The following is a 17,318-nucleotide window of genomic DNA, read 5'->3' on the forward strand; positions in this document are numbered from 1 at the left end:
CTGCAGTCAGAACTGCATTTTCTAAAGTCAAATTCTGTGTTCTTTCCACTTTATCATAGCTTCTGCTGATAGTTCTGACCTGGAGTGTATCCTCAAGGTTTGCTTCAGCTATGCCAGCATCACAAGAGGATTTAAAAAGCCCCGAGGCTATAAAAACCTCTCTTGAGCCCAAAGACATGTTCAGATGAGAGGTGGGGTATGAGCCAATTGACCAGCCTTGTTCATTAGCACAAACCCCCTTCCCTTACCTTATTACAGTGGCCGATGTGGAACAGCTGCCAAATTCTGCCAAACCCAGTGCAGCTCATTTTCCCCACGCACAGGCAAGCTTCCTCCCTGTAACTCTGTCCCCTTAATGCCTTGCAGCTGGAGAAGAATGAGAAGTCCTCTCTCAGCAGAGAGAACAAAGTAAGGCAGCTGGATTCGCCAGGGAAGGGGGGAACTTGGGAAGCTCTCGGGAGAGCGACCATCTCCCTCCCCTGGAATTGTCACCCCTGGTCCTATTTATTTGATTGGTCACATGGGACAGAGAACATAATGTGATCCCATCTAGATAACTGCAAGGGCTCCATTTCCAGCCATTTCAGGTCAACATTCAGTATTCATCACCCTTATCTGTCCCAACACCTTGCATGTGCCTGGTGCTTGTGGCTTCTCTGGAATGACTAATAAGACTTTCATCAATTCAGTTTCAACATCTCTCATTTTAAAGGAAAAGAAAAATGTTGGAATGGGGCCTCTTCCAAAGCTTTATGAAATCCTAGCAGAAGAGGAACCACCAACAGAGAAAAAGGTACATTCATTCATTCATCACTAATTCACTGGTGTGTGAAGATTTGGAGGTGAATAAGGGCATAGGTCTTGGAATCACACACATGGGCTTCTAATCCTGGCCCCTCCACCTAATAGGGGATGGGTGAGTTGTTTGCTACTGCTATGTAAAATAGAGATCTTACGAATGCATCAGTCATGCTTATTACATTGTGGAAATCAATAGGGAAAATGTGTATGAAGCTTCCAGGACGGCACCTCTCAGAGAACAGGTGATTGGCGACTGCTCGCTCTTGGACGTGCTGCTGTGGTCTGGCACAGACTGGGATGTCAGGAGCCAGAAGTAAGACTCAACTCTGACTTGAGGGGTGAGGAATAATTATAAAGGAGAGTAGAAGTGAAATTATAATACCGGAAGTGTTGAGCAACAGATAGAGAACTGGTCCAAAATAGGAAGCACAAGATTTAGGCGTTCCTCCTCTGAGTTCCTTCTGTATCTTACCCGTCCCGTCTGGCAGCACATTCACTAAGAAGGAGCTTCTTCATATCCCTAGGGTACCGAGCCACTTGGAGGTAGGAGGCATGTCTTTTCAAGTTCTTTTTCTGAATACCCATGAATGAATACACACAGCTTACATGGAAGGTTCTCAGGATATATTGGACAAAAGAATAAATAGTAGGAGGCGATGTGCAAAACATGTTCTGGTTACAATAAAGAGACCACTCGGGTTTGAGTAGGTTTATATAAAGAGGAAATAGGAAGGCCCCACTGTGGGAGGCCTGGTGTGCTAGAATAAGAAATTGGAGCTTCATCATGTGCAGCTATTACAAGTTTTGGAAGACAGAAGTAAAAACAAAAGACATGTTTAAATTTTAGTTTGAATACGGTGCTCAAGGTGGAATGGAAGGATATGGAGAAGACAAACCAGCTAATGCATTCAGGTGACAGCCCAGAAATTAGGTGCTAAGGGTCTTGTTGCTTTAGTAACTGGGATAGAAATGGAAGTGAGGGGACATTTTTTAAATGCCCCCCTCCCCCCTGGAGAGGGACGTGCGACAGGATGTGGTGACTACCTGGATATGGTAGAAAGGAAGGGGGGATGGGGTCATCGTTGAGCCTGATCATGACAGTATTTGTGGCAAACACAGTGGGTCTTGAATGCCTCTCCCTTAGAAAGGAGATTTCCAAACTAAAGGCTGCCCTTAATTTCAATATTTTTCACCTGTTCTTGACTTCCTTTCAAATAAGAACTGGGATTAGAAACCCACGGAAGTCAGTGACAAGGAGCTCATTCCTAACAAATAGCCAAAGCCAGGATGTTGAGAAAAGTTCACCATTTCTCACTTTGACAACCACCATCTTTCCATTTACCGTCTCGTCCATCCATTCCCTTGTCCATCCATCTGTCTTTCCAGCCCAGAATCTGAGCACCTACTGAGGCCGAGCATTTTCCTGCTTTCTAAATATTCCATAATGACAGGCAGTTTGCTGCTCCCCAGGAGTCACACAACTGCAATAGCAACCGTACAAAGTACAGAATGATCTCAAATTTTTTTTTTATTACATTGATTGGTTCTGTTTCTTCATGGGGATAGCAGTAAATTGCTCTTTTAAATTTAGCTTTGAGACACTATAATTTCAGCTCTAAGTGCAGAAATTGAACTGCTTTTAAGGATAGCAAAATGATGGCAGTATCCTGGTGCTAAAATACAATGACCAGCAAAAATACAATGAACCATTACATTGCACGATGGGAGCTACGTATCCACACTGAGAAGGGCAACAGGCTTTGTGAGTGCTGTAGGTCAGCACACTCCCTGAGTGTCCCCTTTCTCTCTCTCAAGCAGGGATGATAATGCATGCCCACTGTCTCACTGCCAGGGTTGATGGATGGATCATGTGTTACAAGGTCTGGGAATGTGCCTTGTGAAATGTACTAATGTAAGGGAATATTATTTTGTCCTTACAGCTTTTGGGGGGGTGGAGAGGACTATTTGTCAAAAATGTTCCCTGAGTCTCTCTTAGAACTTTGCATTCTATTGGAAAAGGCAACAGTATTTATCCAGAAAATAGTTCCATTGACAGGTTAATTTTGTTGTTATCTAACTAAGTGACCCTGAGCTGAATGTTTAACCTTGCAGTTTCTTTATCCTTAAAAGAGAAATGATCATAATGCATGTTCAGAAATACTCCAGAAGCTCTCACAGCTCCCCACCCACTCCCTAAATCCATCAGCCTGAAAAATACTAAGTCTCAGCAGCAGCACAGAGCCTTGTTTCCCCTTCAAGCTCCCAGGGGCTCCACCCTGACCTGGGATCCTACACCTTCTGCACACATCTCGGGAGACATTGGCCACATTTCTAAATGGTGCCTGTCATAGACTCTCTCCTGCTTCATCTCCCCCCACACTCTAGGCCCCTTGCGAAGTTGTCCCACTTGAACTTGTGGCTCTAGCGACTGGCCTGGTGCCTATGCAAAGCAGATGTTTAATGGCTGTTTGCTGCAGCGAGTGAGTAAAAGATGTGGAAAACAATGCTTTGCAGACTGGAGGAGAGTTAGCAATTAGTGATAATTCTGAATCTCATTTGTTAAATGTTACAATGTATGAGTGAATTTGTGGCCAAACAAAAATGAGTATAATAGCCCCACCCAGGAAGGACTGGCATTGTCCAGTCTCTATAACTCAGGGTTTCTCAGCCTGGGAGATTTTGCTTGTCACTTTTTGTTGACAAAACTGGAGGGGAATGCTACCAGTGTCTAGTGAAGAGGAGCCAGGGTTGTTGCAGCTAAACACACTACAAGTCACAGGACAGACCCACGATAAGAACTATTTGGCCCAAAATGTTAGTTGCCAACATTGAGGAACACTACCCTAAGACCCTTTCCTCAATTAGAGGATAGGCTGTCTTTTTTTAAAAATTAATACATTCAGTTAGCTACTGTATAGTACATTAGTTTTGATGTAGTGGTCAATGAATCATTAGCTGCACATAACACCCAGTGCTCATCCTTAATACCCATCACAGGGCTCACCCATCCCCCACCCCCCTCCCCTCTGAAACCCTCAGTTTGTTTCCTGGGTTCCATAGTCTCTCAGGGTTCATCTCCCTCTCTGATTTCTCCCCCTTTGGATTTCATTCCCTTCCCCTATAGTCCTCTGTGCTATTGCTTATGTTCCACTAATGAGTGAAACCATATGATAAGTGTCTTTCTCTGCTTGACTTATTTCACTGAGCATAATCCCCTCCAGTCCCATCCATGTTGATGCAAAACTTGGCTATTCATCCTTTCTGATGTCTGAGTAATATCCCATTGCATATACAGACCACATCTTCTTTATCCATTCGTCTATTGAAGGGCATCTTGGCTCTTTCCACAGTTTGGCGACTGTGGCCATTGCTGCTATGAACATTGGGGTGCATGTGTTCCTTCTTTTCACTACATCTGTATCTTTGGCGTAAATACCTAGTAGTACAATTGCTGGGTCATAGGGTAGGCTGTCTTTTAGATTGTGCTAGCGATTTGACATTTCATCAATCAGTGTGGCACTCATCATTCTTGGATTTCACAAAAGGGACTATGTGATTGTTCCACAGACAACAACTTTTACAAAACACGCTGAGGTTTGCTCAAGACAACACTAAGAACTGTCGGCTTTCCGGGGTTTAGCATCCTACAGCAGACTGCCCTGGTTAGTCTTTGACTAGGGCTACAAACTCTGTCAAGAAATCTAAAGAAGAAGCTAGACTTAACTTCTTCTATGAGAAAATGTTCTTTCTAAAACACATTAACTGTTACAATGCTATCTTCTCAAGGACTATGATAGTATATCCATGGGAACAATCCTGGTTTCCAAGGGGGAGGTGGGATATAGATATAGAGATAGAGATAGATAGTAATAGTAGATACTTGAATAGCTGTTTTTAGTTTTTTTTCAAAGTGACTTTTGTTTTCCCATTAAGGTGAAAACGCATCTTCTGAATTACCTAATGTCACGTCCCACCTCACTCCCCATTTCTGCTTCACAGCCACAGAGATCTTATCTTGATTTCCTTGAACATCTTACATTCGGGCTCACCCCTCTGTCAGGTGTTCCCATGTGTTGCCTGGTTAATTCCTACATCTGTCAGAGCTCAGCTCAAATTGCATCTCCTATAGATTGCTTGCTGTGGCCCCAGGCTAGACCCTCATCTTGGGCCCCAGCCATTCTCCCTCATTCTTATCATAACTGGGATTAAATCAATTCTCTATGTCCACTCTGTACCAGGAACTACTTCTGTCTTGCAGGTAAGCACTACATGCTGCTGGGATGCAATAAAAATTTGTTTACTTTAAAAAAAAATAACTTTAGAGGTGTAGTCCCCATTTCAGAATTCAAACAATCTTAGGAAAAGAACACACAGAGATAATGTGAATTAAAAAAGTGAGGTTGAGTTGAGAACTAGGACTATAACTTGTCTTTTTCTACATCTCATTATACCAGGGGATAAAGTCCTTTCTACAATTAGGGGGGAAAAGTTAACTGCTAAAAATATTAAGAAATGTATGGAAAGCTTTGTGAAAATGCTAAAAAAAATCTATTGAGAGATCCAAAACATTTTGTAAATGAAGAAACTAAATAGTTCAAAAGTGTCAGTTCCCCCTTAATCAATTTATAGATCATTGTAATCCTGTTCAAAATCCCAGGAATATTTTTACTTATTATAATGATTCAGATAATCACCTGGACTACTTACAGCCTAAAATAGCTAAAAGAGTTTTGAAAACAATGCAAACAGAACTGACCTAGTAAATAATAAAACTTCCATTGATTTTTTTCAACATGGCACTACAATAGAACTCAAAGGACAGAGCAATAGATTATAACAAATAATCAAAAACAGACCCAAGTGTATATTAAAACTTGGTAAGTGATAAAGAAATCATACAAACCAGTGAGAAAGGTCGATTAATTGACAAAAGGTAACATTGAACATTTGGGGGGAAAATCAAGTTACCTTACCTCTTACCATATACCAAAATAAATTCTCGTGAGCTAAACATAAAAAATGAGTAAATTAATAATGAAAATAAAACAGAATATAAATAAATTCTTTATCACTTTCCTATGGATGTACACTTTCTGAGCTATAGGAGAAATCACAAAGGAATACATTAGGATATTTTTTACATGATTTTGACTAACTTATTAAATGCTTAGTATGTTCTAGACTTCATTCTCTGTGTTTGATTTACGTATTGTTTGGTGAAAATTCATCACCCACCATGAGCTGGGTGCAATTAATATGCCCATTTTATAGAGGAGAAGGGTAAGGCAGAGAGCTGTTGAAGTATTTTGACCAAGATAACACAGCATGGAGATGGCAGAGTCAGGATTCAAACCCAGGGATGCAAATACTAGAAACTGTGTTCATTACTGTGCTCTCTGGGATGCTATAAACTATAGATCTAAAGTAAAAATCATTAAAAAACCCATAAAGTAAAAAAAACTTAAACCTCCCATTAAGTAAGAGGCAAATAACAAATTAGGAGAAATATTTTCAAGCGGTAAGACCATAAATATATGTCTTTTACTTTAGTCCCTTCTTCTTACCCCACCCTCCCTATGTCAGTCATCATTGTATAAAGAATACTTACTCATGAGTGGGCAAGTGTGCATGTGTGGGGAATATAAAAAGTTTTCATGAAATAAGAAAGACAACACTCAAACAGGAAATAACAGGCAATCGCATGATCTGAAATTTCAGGCAGGCTTAGAAATGGCTTTTAAACAAAATGCATTTAACCTAACTAGTAACCAACTAATAGCGAAAAAAAAACTATCAACATGTTAGTGCCTGTCAAATCAGAAAATATTTGTTGATAAATTAGTATACGTTTTCTGGAAGCAATCAGCTTATAAATATCAAGAATACATTAAAATGTCCAATTTTTAAAATTTTAAGGTATTTCTAAATTCTCTTAGCCACTGATTTTCTGAGACATAACAAGTTTCAGAATAGTAAATTCCTGGGCGCCTGGGTGGCTCAGTGGTTAAGCCCTGCCTTCGGCTCAGGTCATGATCTCAGGGTCCTGGGATCGAGTCCCGCATCGGGCTCTCTGCTCGGCAGGGAGCCTGCTTCCCTCTCTCTCTCTGCCTGCCTCTCAATCTACTTGTGATTTCTCTCTGTCAAATAAATAAATAAAAATAAAACCTTTAAAAAAAAAAAAGAATAGTAAATTCCTGAAAACAGCAACAATGGAAGCAAATTGTTCTGAATATGATAAGTGTACAATTGACTGGATAGGTGAGTCACGTGATTCCTACAGCATATGTTTCTGAACAACCCTATCATCATGAAATATTTAATAATGTTGGAAAATGTCACCAATAGAAAATCAATTAAAATGCAACAGTATTCATCCTATAGAGAACTGGCAGATATTTTAAGGAAGACTAATAACAGCCAAAATGAACCTTAAGTTGCTGCCTCTTTCAAGCTGTGCCTAAAACCCTCATGACAAGAGAGCTTGGATGGCTGACAGAGCTAGGGTTGGCATCCGTTAGAGCTTTTCCATATCAGCTCAGCTAATCGACTAGAATCCCGGTTAAGTGTGGGAAGCACTGGGGGAACCAGAAGGGGAAGGAAAAGGGAAGTGCTCCATCCCACCTAGGGACCAGACTGTCCATTCCCATTGCCACTGAGAATACCACTTAGACTGTAATGGAAAGACCTTAATGCTTTCCTCCACCTTCTCCCCCATCTCTTCTCCTCCTCTCCCTCCATCTTAGACTGAGTTCTTAGACAAAGAGATCCTAGTCTTGGATCTCTTTGCAAACAGCTTCCTGAGCATTGCCCTAAAATGGAAAGTAAAAGAGTGCTCAAAATTTCTAACAGGGCCTTGTTGCTAGGCAACCATTTCCTTTGTCTCTAAGTATATGGAATATGACATTGTTTGGAATGTGTTTTCAGGCTGCACCTTCATACAAAAGAGCAAGGTTGGGGGCTAGGAAGGAGGTGAGGGAAGAGATGGTAGATAAAAACCTTTAGGCTGAACAATATAAACATACAATATGAGGGGAAGAAAAACCAAAAGAACCCACCATGGACATTTCAACTCACCACCACCACATGGTGCCTGAAGCTTCACAATGGAACATTTTGTATATGGGCACATTTTCTTTGGTGAAAAAAAGCATATGGTTATAAGCATATTCTTACCTTCATTATGATCTACAGATTTCCTCTCTATAGGAAAATTTAAAGGCATTTTTGATATCTTTCTATAGTCACATAAGAAGAAAGCAGGTAAAGAAAAGCTGTACAGGTGGGTCTTCATTACCTACCTGCCTTTGTGACCTCGTTGGCCTAAAGATTGCCTATAAATAGGAACAGGCAGTGGTATCGATTGACCAGAACGAGTTCACAACTCACTTTCAACCCCATTCTCAAAAGTATCTTTTTTTCTCAGGTTTCCCTTTCTTTTATTAAATGATTTAATACATTTGATTTCCAGAGACGGTTGGATTGCCAAAAGTATCATTTTTTCTTGATTGAGGGCAAGGATTCTGATTGGGCAGCTTTTACAAAGAAATGGATTGTAGCAGGATATGAACAAGCATACACAGACTTCTCGCTCTGCTTGGGGGCTGGCCTGCTGTATTTAAAACTACTGTCGCTATCAGGGTCACACACAATTCAGGACTTGGACGTAGGGAGAATGGGGTGTAAAGGGCCATTCACCTTGCTATGTTCTAGCGTCTGGCCATCTGCAGCCTGAAAAAGAGAACTTCTTTTCCTGGTCCAGTTTACTCACCAGGGATTGCACTGGGTTTAGGGATCAAGGACTCGGTCAGCCCTGAAGATTTGCTTCGTCAGTCAATAGGACATTTTTTTCTATGCATACATTTCCCTTTAGGACCCTGTAGGCAGAGATGGCTGATCGAGGTCAGGGGTTAGGAATTCTCTGGCCAAAAGCATATCAACCTCATTATGGTTCACAACATTGTCACTGGTGGAGAAATGGACTTGATGGGAATCCAAAGACTTAGCTTTCAGCCCTGACTTTAACATAAATAAGTAGTCATATTTTGGATGGTTCTTTATACTCTTGGTGTCACATTTTCTATTATTTAAGGAATCCTACTTATAGAAACAGTTATAAAGCATACATTAGCAGTTTCAAAAATAATAAAATATACAACGATAATCCAATACTCTGATTCAGAAACAGAATATTCTGAACATGTGAAAAATGTCCCTGTGGCCCTCTATACCCTTGGCCCTGAGCATCTCCCTACTTTCCTTTTCCCTCAAGACCTCATCATTATCCTGACTTTTGTTTTAGACATCCTGCCACATTTTTGGTGATTTTATTTTTGAATGCTTTCAAACTTAAAGAAAATGGCAAGAATACTACAAGGAAATCTTGGATACATTTAACCCAGGTTCAATATTTGTTAGCATTTTGTTCATTTGATTTATCATCTTATGTATGGACAAACCATCTGACAAGAGGTTGGACACACTTTCCTCATTGATTTCTCAATGTGCTTATTTCCTAAGGACAAGATCAGTGTGTGTTCCCTAAGCACAAAGACACTCTCTTATGTCATCAGATACAGTTACCCAAAACTGAGAGATTTAATATTGCCATAATATGCTTTCTAATCCATTTTTACATCTTATCAATTGCCCCAATAGTAGTATGTCAGCCTTGGTCGCCCTAGTCCAGGATCCAACCCAGAATCACCCATTTCATCTATGTGTCACATCTCTTGGGTAATCATCTTTACTCTGGAATCATTTCTCAGTCCTTTTTCACCTTTCTTGACCTTGAGAGTTCTCAAGAGAGTGAACGATTATTTGGTAGAATACTCTCAATTTGGATTTATCATATGTTTTCATGGTTACATTTAAGTTAGGCATTTTTGTCAAGATAGCAGAAGAGTAACATTATATCCCCCACAAGATTTGCATAATGACAGTTGGTCCTGATGTTAGTGATGTTAGCATTATCACTTGATTTAGGCAACGCGTACCAGGTTTATCCAGTATAAATGTGCCATTTTCAATTGCTAATGGGTATTTTGTGGGGAAATAACTTGAGACCATGTAAACATCTTATTACCCATCAAACACTAACCTTCTACTTTTATGTCTCTCTTTGTTGAAATTCTGCTAACAGAAAGTTTTTTCCTTTTTTCCCATTTATTTATTCATGTTTTATACTGGTATAACTCATGGATTTGTATTTCATTCAATGGTTAAAAATACATTTTTAATATTATGATTATTTATTTTGGGACCTAAATTGCCACAGATTTGGCCAATGAAGTTGCTATAACTTGTCTCTGGTGTCCCTTTATAATGTTCTCATCATTCTTTGAATAATTCCATATTTTCTGACAAAATAACATGTTTCAAGGTCAATTCATAATTTCCCTGCCTTAGTCCTGGGCCTGTCCATTTCCCTAAAGAATCTTGGTTCCTTTTAATAGAAAATGATATTTAGAAATCAAGATCTGGGCTGATGAGTAATGATGTACTGTACTGTGAGTAATGACATTATACTCATTGCAACTGAGCCTTTAGACCATCTCAATAAAATATCTAGGGAATATACGTATATTTAAACACACACACAAGAATACTCTCAGTACATAATAGCGAGAAACCTGGCTTCCATTTTCTCAACACAATTACTCATTGGCTAAAACTTGGAAAACACAAAAAGTCATTTCAGCATTGGTATCCCATACCACAGCCCCACGCAAACCTAGTAACTGCAGTTCAATATGATTTACATTATTTACTCGGATAAAATTTATGTTCAGTGAACAAAAATCTTAGATATAAAATTTCATGAGTTTTGACAAACACGTACATATGATTCACACTTATGTTCATAATAGTACATAGAATACTTCCATAACTTCAAAAAATTTCTTCATGTCATTTCCCAAACACTCCTACCTTTTCAGAGTGTTCTGAACATTTTCAACTCTAAATTAATTGTACCTATTCTAGAACTTTAAATAATTAGAAGATAATTTTCTGTGGTATCTCCCAATCCTTGAACATGGTGTATCTTATTTTTATCTAGGTCTACTTAATTTCTCTTTGCAATGTTTAGTACTTTTCAGTGAATGGATATGTATCAAACATTTTGTTAAGATTTATATCCAAGTATTTTACATAAGTTCCTCTTTTAAGCTACTGTGAATATTTTTATTTCATTTTCTAAAAGATTGCTGCTAGTCTATAAAACCACAGTTTTTGCACACTGACCTTCTATTCTGCAACCTTGCTAAATTCACTCATTAGTTCTGTTACTTCCTTTGCAGTTTCCTTAGCTCTTTCTGTAGAGACAATCACGTTTCCTGCAATAAGGATACTTGCACTTCTTTTTTTCCAAACTTAGTGATTTTTATTAGCTTTTTATGCTGCATTGCATTGTTAGAACTCCCAGTATCATGAAGAATTATGTGAGAACAGAAACTACCTTGAACTGAAACAAAAAAAGTTGATAATGGCTGTAGGCGTTTCATAAATAACTTTTGTCAAATTTAAGGTAGTTCTCTTCTTAGTGTACTGAGAGATTTTTTTTGATTGATCAGTATAGACAGTTGTATTGATTATTTGTGTGTGTGTATGACTGTGGGAATTGGAAATGATAAGAAAAAAGAGGAAAAGAGAAAAGGGTAAAACCATTCTTACCACTCAGCTTAGAACTTTCATCATACTTCCATCTTTCAATTGATTCCTCTCTTACCTTAACTCAGATTGCCTTAGGAGTCCAAGCTTAATTGTTCGCTATTATATGTGTGTTGATTTTGTCTTTACTTTCAAAGTAGAAAGAACCTTGAGGGCAGAAATACAAAGTTTTACTTCCTTGTACCCCCTCCTGCCCTTGTATTTAGCTGGACTCATAGGGATTGCCTGATCAGGTTCAGTATTGATTTTTGTGAGTAATAAAATACTAAAATCGTTGACTATTTTAGAGTTCTGTGTCTGAGATCACATCTGCATCCACGATCTCAAAACCAGAGGTATATGACTTGTAACTTGTAAGTGAAAATGGAACTCATTTAAAACAGAGCCAGAAATAGAATTTGGGTCCTCTGATCCTTCATCCACACCCCATCTCAGTGCACCAAGCTGGCTGATCTCCCTGGTTCCTTTCAAGACTATCTCTGATGCAGGTAGCCTCAAAATTGGGTCAGGTCATGGTGTACAGATATTAAGCCACCAGTGACCTCTTATCCTCCACCACCATGGTATCAGCCCACCAACAAGCTTGGTGCTGAAAATGACCAGTGGCCAAGCAGTGTCTTTTCAGAGTGCCTTCCATTTCAGACATTCTGGAACTTGACACAAATTAGGTACTAGTTAGGTACCTGTGATTTTATGTTGTACCTGATTCCTGGGCTCTGTTGTAGATCCTCTCTGGTGTGGGTAACTCTTTCCAGAGAAGTGTCCTCCAAAGGTTCACAGTGGGCTGCAGTTAGGGTCACCATATTAGTTTCAGCTGCTGTACATGCTGCATCTCTGTTGCATTACTTGGTAGGGAGAATGGTCTGTACCCTGTTCACATTAGACAGATGTCAGCTTCAGTGAGCAATCCTTAAGACCCCGCCACAGGAAAACAGAGATCAATGGAGGGCACTTGACTTCATTTACCATGATACTGAAGCTGGGTCTCTCCTTAGTTTTTCAATTTTATTTCCTGCCACTCTCTCCTTTGCAGGGTATGATCCAGCAACTCCAAAATATTTGTCATTCCCTACACACAATACTTAGTTATTTTTGCCTCCATAGGCTCATGCTGTTCTCTCTACTGAGAATGTCAAGAACTCCTCCCCTCCCCTCCCCATCCTTCTGTCGCATACAGCTTTTCACCCGGCATCCAACCATTTCCCAGGTCTCTATTAAGCACTACTGTGTCAGGTACTATGTGAGGTGCTGGAGATCTAGAGGGGAGTATCGTAAAGCTCCTGCCCTTCCAGAGCTCCCAGGGTGACATGGGGCTGACAGACAGGTAAATGAGCGTAGACAGCGAAGAAACTAGTAACAGTGAGGGGGGGGGCGGCGCTGTGAGGGCACAAAGAAGCATCACCTATCCTGGCCTTACTGGTCACTGAAGTCTTCCTGGTGGAAGTTATATAAGCTGAGACGGAAGGGATCTGGGTCTTAAGAGTTAGCCAGGCTGAAAGGAAGAAATATGAGAGCCAAGGCTGTAGAGTTTAGACTCTCAGCTTCAAGACAGGGCCCAGCTGTTGTATCTTCCAGAAGACTTCACTGACCTGTCCCCAGAATGTCTGTTGTCTGCTTAATTTTCATCACTTCTTGTGCTGATTCCAGTTATGACACTTGTCATTCTCTGCCATTGTCACTCATGGATCTCTTCTCCAGTAAGCTGGGAGCTCCTTAAGAGTAAGACCTGAGTTTTATCCAGCTCTGCTTGCAGTATCTCGTGCTAAAACTGGTGCTCTAGGATCTTTAATAAATGTTGGGGGTTGTGAATGAATGAGTAAATGGACCAACCAGTACCTCCAGGGATCTTCCAGTGAGGATACACCAGCTGTGTAGCCCACTACACTGCTCTCGGCTCCAGTACTGCTATTCAAAACCCGTGACCCCAGGCCAAACCAATCTAGGCCCTCATGGGCTATGTCCTGGTAGGAAAAGCAGAGTGATGAGGTTGTCCTCCCTTGGTGTCATCATTTTACTTTTTAGAACTACAGGGACCACTCTTCTTTCCTAGTTTCAGGAAAAGATTGCAAAAGATTTACATTCTCAGAATTGTATTCTTCTGTCTAAAACAGTTTCTGTTTCTCCATTGTCACATAGTTTTCATTCTTTTTAAGACTTGTAATGAAGACCTACTGTACATCACCAACTATCACAAATAAAAATGAAATGACAATCCACCTTTGATTCAGCTGCCTTCTCCTACAGCCATGATGGGAGTCATTTTGCCTACATGTTGTGGGGGGCAGACACCCCAAGCTTCATGTCCCTTCTGATTGGTATTGGGGAAGTAATCTTAAAAAATCTCCTGCCTGGAACCTGAGGCTGGTGGTGGGTATTAAGGAGGGCACATATTGCATGGAGCACTGGGTGAGGTCCATAAACAATGAATTTTGGAATACACAAAAAATAAAATTAAGTTAAAAAAAATTTTTTTTTTAAAAAGAACCTTGGAAAAAAAATTTCCTGCTAACCTGAAAGAAATATCTCTACAAAATATAGAAAAGAATGAAACAGTTTTCTTGGTGATTAAGCATGAAACCAGACTGCAATGCAGATCACAGGCAATTGCTAAAGTGATTGCAAGGACCAAAAGAAACCTTGCCCTTTAGAACAGCTGGGCAGATACATTCCATTACACAATGTTAATTATCTTTCTCCAAAGGAAAATAAACTTTAACTTTAGGACAAGTGGATGGTTACCACTTGGAGCCAGGTGCCTAAGCTAACGAAACTCACACAGGGACAGGGAAATCTGGCACCATCCTCCCCACACTCACATTCCAGAGAGATGCCAGTAGCCTCCCAGAACACCACTCTTAGGAGCCAGAACAGACCAGAGGCTACTTTCACTTTTAAAAAGATTTACATACATCTGAAGCAGTCCCTGAAAGCATTTGCAACTTCTAAAGGAATACTAGAAGAAAACAAAACAGAGGGGGTAGTTCTCTTTCCCTCTTGGCACCAGAGGACATTTTAAATGTTTCTTTCAGTATTTGGATATACCCTTATATGGCCCATTCTTGTTTATCTCATTCCTGCACCTGATTTGTCTCTCACGTAATCTATGATTATTATCTATTTTAACTTCTGATCCTCTCTCTCTGTCCCTATTCTGTGTCTGTCCCCCCATGAAACCTGTGATTTCACCACCTGTCCTCACAGCCTGCACACAGTGATTGATTAGCTTCCGATAACCTTGGGCCCCATCTGTCTGTCCTTTCTATTGACAGCGACCAGGCACATCCTCAGAGCAGTTCTTGAACTTGAATGTATGTACGGTCATCTGGGGAGTGGGGTAAGACTTGGGTTCTGAATTTTCTAATCAGCATCTTGGTGAGGCCATTGGTGCTGCCAAGGGACCACCTTTGGAGTAAGAAGCCCCGGAAACAAGACTCATTTTTTTCTAGAGCCTGGGACAGGCTTGTTTATCTGCCCCTCCTGTTGCCTGTTTGACCGACATGGACCGTTGTTAGTAATTTATTCATTTATTCAGTAATAAATATTTATTGAATGCTTTCTTTAGGCGATGTCACCCTCACCCTTTTATCCTGCTGTGGCTGGTGCTCCCAGCCCTTCAAACATAACCCTGCAACCTGGAACGAACTCCTTCCTAACCGCTGCAGCCAATTCCCTGTCCGCCTGCAGCATGTTCCTGGGACCACATTCCCTTCCCATGGGGATTAGTTCTCCCTTTGTCTTTCCATGAAAATTAATCTCGAGTTGGAATACATCCCTTGGTCAGAGTACATCCCCTGGCTTGTTCACTTGGAAAACAGAATGACAGAGCATAGAGCCTTTGGCACGAGTCTGGGTCCCTTACAGCCTGCAGCTGTCATTGTTGGCTTCCGGGCAACCAGGATGAAGGCTTCTCTGCTTCGCCACCTGTGGCCGTGGTCCTCGATACATCAGAAATGGGGCAACCTGAGGGGTTCTGAGTGCTTTTCAGCACTAGCCTTCCTTCCTCATCTTACTCTTTGTGACAGGCAGAGACAAAGCAGGGTTCTCTGCACCCTGGATGACATTTTAGCAGTTCCCCTGCTAACTGCGTGCCCCTGAGCAGAGACCTCCATGATCAGCTGGGCCCTGAGGTCATCACCGAGGGGGGTTGGTACTGAATCCAGGGGAAATGGTTCCTCTCCCCCCCATCGCCCCCCCCCCCCCCGCTTCAACTGCCATGTGGTCTGATCCTAAAAATTACTTTCAAATATTTTCTTTGATCTTCCAAATCACTGTAAATGCTCTCCAATTGGCATTAATTAACATCAAAGCGATTCCTTGCCAAGCCCCACAGGAGTCCACGGCGCTATAGAAGATGTCTGCGTTGCCAGCGGCCCCTTTCTGGCTTCACTTATGGGCGCTACTAATCCGGGCTGCGGTCGTGCAGGCCTGCCTACAGATTTGCCGTCAGCCCAGGATTAGGACCGCTCGCCTGCGAGCCCGAAACAGCCAGAGCCCAGAGTCTGCTCCCGCCACTCTCCCTCACAGTAATGCCATGGCGCTTCCTCGCTGGCCCAGGTGTTCACCTATTGTTAGTCAGGTGCACAAACGTGTGGTCGTCCGTGGACTGCCGTGCTGAAAATTCAGGCAGTCAGGTGCCCAGAGAAGAGTGAAAAAAGTTGGAAACAGGCAGTGTTGGTATCGGTATTGATCGATGGGGATAAGGTAGGGAAGGCCTGCTGCGCATCCCAGACCCTGGCCATCCATCATCTCAGGAGCATTAAGATCATCTGAGTTTGTTTGACAGTTGAGGTCCAGAAGACAGACCACGTGCCGCCACAGGCGCAGCAGTCCCGAGCCCAGGCACATGGGTCCCAGCCTTCCAGGGCAGGGTTCTGTCCGCCTGCCCATCCATCCATCCATCCATAAGGCAGGGCTGCAATGGCTCCTTATTCAGGTTCTTGGGGTTTCAGCCCTTGAACACCAAGGCCCTGCAGTTCTCTGAATCATCCGAAAGCCAGACTGTGCACAGTGGATCCAGAGTTCTGGTAGGAGAGTTCAGGTGGCGACTAGATGGAGCGCCCCCTAAAGGACTCAGTGTTTTATGACAACCCAGGTATGTTTACAACATGCAATAACTCACGCATTTTAGTAATTCGAGAAGGCCTTTTTGGGCTTAGGTATTTTAGAAAATATAAAGGTTTGTTTTCACTGTGAGCTAGTTCATGTTTCCAAAAAAATTTTATTTGGTTTTAAAGTATTTATAATCCATTGTTATGGTTCACTGGAGATGCTGAACCCTGACAAATTACTAATTGTGAAGGGAGCAGATCATTTTTATATTAGAATTTTTTAAAAATCCCACTACATATCCATTTATATATCTTTGATTTATTGGCAGATACAGTATATTTACATAAAATATGCATGGTAAAATAGATTCAGTGTCTTAAGGTGTGCAAAATGCTTTTCTTACACTTTCACGTTGGCTTCTATATATGAGATAGACATTTTAGATATGTTAAATAATAAAAATTCAACTGAAAAATTTTAAAGATCTATTTGGCTGAATGAATTGGGTAGCATCCCATCTAGCAAGTACAGGGAAGCTCTAAAGGGCTATAGAAAAGGAAAGGTTTTTAAAGGTAGAGAGGGACCAAAAAAAGAGAAAGAAAGAAAGAAAAATAAATTATTGGCAAACAATCGATTATCTTAAGCAAGTTCACCCTCCCAAGGGAAATGGAAGAAGCCTGTCAGTAAATGTCTCATGCTGACCAGGAATTCTCATGTTGACTGGTTACAGGTTACATTCCTAGGGGATGGAAACTACATTTAGAAGAGGTATTAAGTCCTGGTTTACCAGCTTGGGCCTA

General features: G+C 41.1%; 1 long non-coding RNA gene across 2 annotated transcripts in view; it reads right to left on the reverse strand.

The window, feature by feature from the left end:
* LOC309873443 overlaps nt 1-12,383 on the reverse strand; it is a 35,132-nt gene extending 22,749 nt beyond the window's left edge. Inside the window, exons 1-2 of one of the 2 annotated variants that reach the window (XR_014316359.1) lie at nt 12,172-12,383; nt 11,528-11,616 (exon numbers count right to left, since the gene is read on the reverse strand). This is a non-coding gene — a long non-coding RNA (uncharacterized lncRNA). Of the gene's footprint in view, nt 1-248; nt 490-11,527; nt 11,617-12,171 lie in introns of those variants that run through there. The other variant, XR_014316360.1, reaches the window with a different exon arrangement.
* Between the last annotated feature and the right edge of the window lie 4,935 nt (nt 12,384-17,318).

The sequence above is a fragment of the Mustela nivalis genome, assembly GCF_964662115.1.
Source record: "Mustela nivalis genome assembly, chromosome: 9".
Classification (NCBI taxonomy): Eukaryota; Metazoa; Chordata; class Mammalia; order Carnivora; family Mustelidae; genus Mustela; species Mustela nivalis.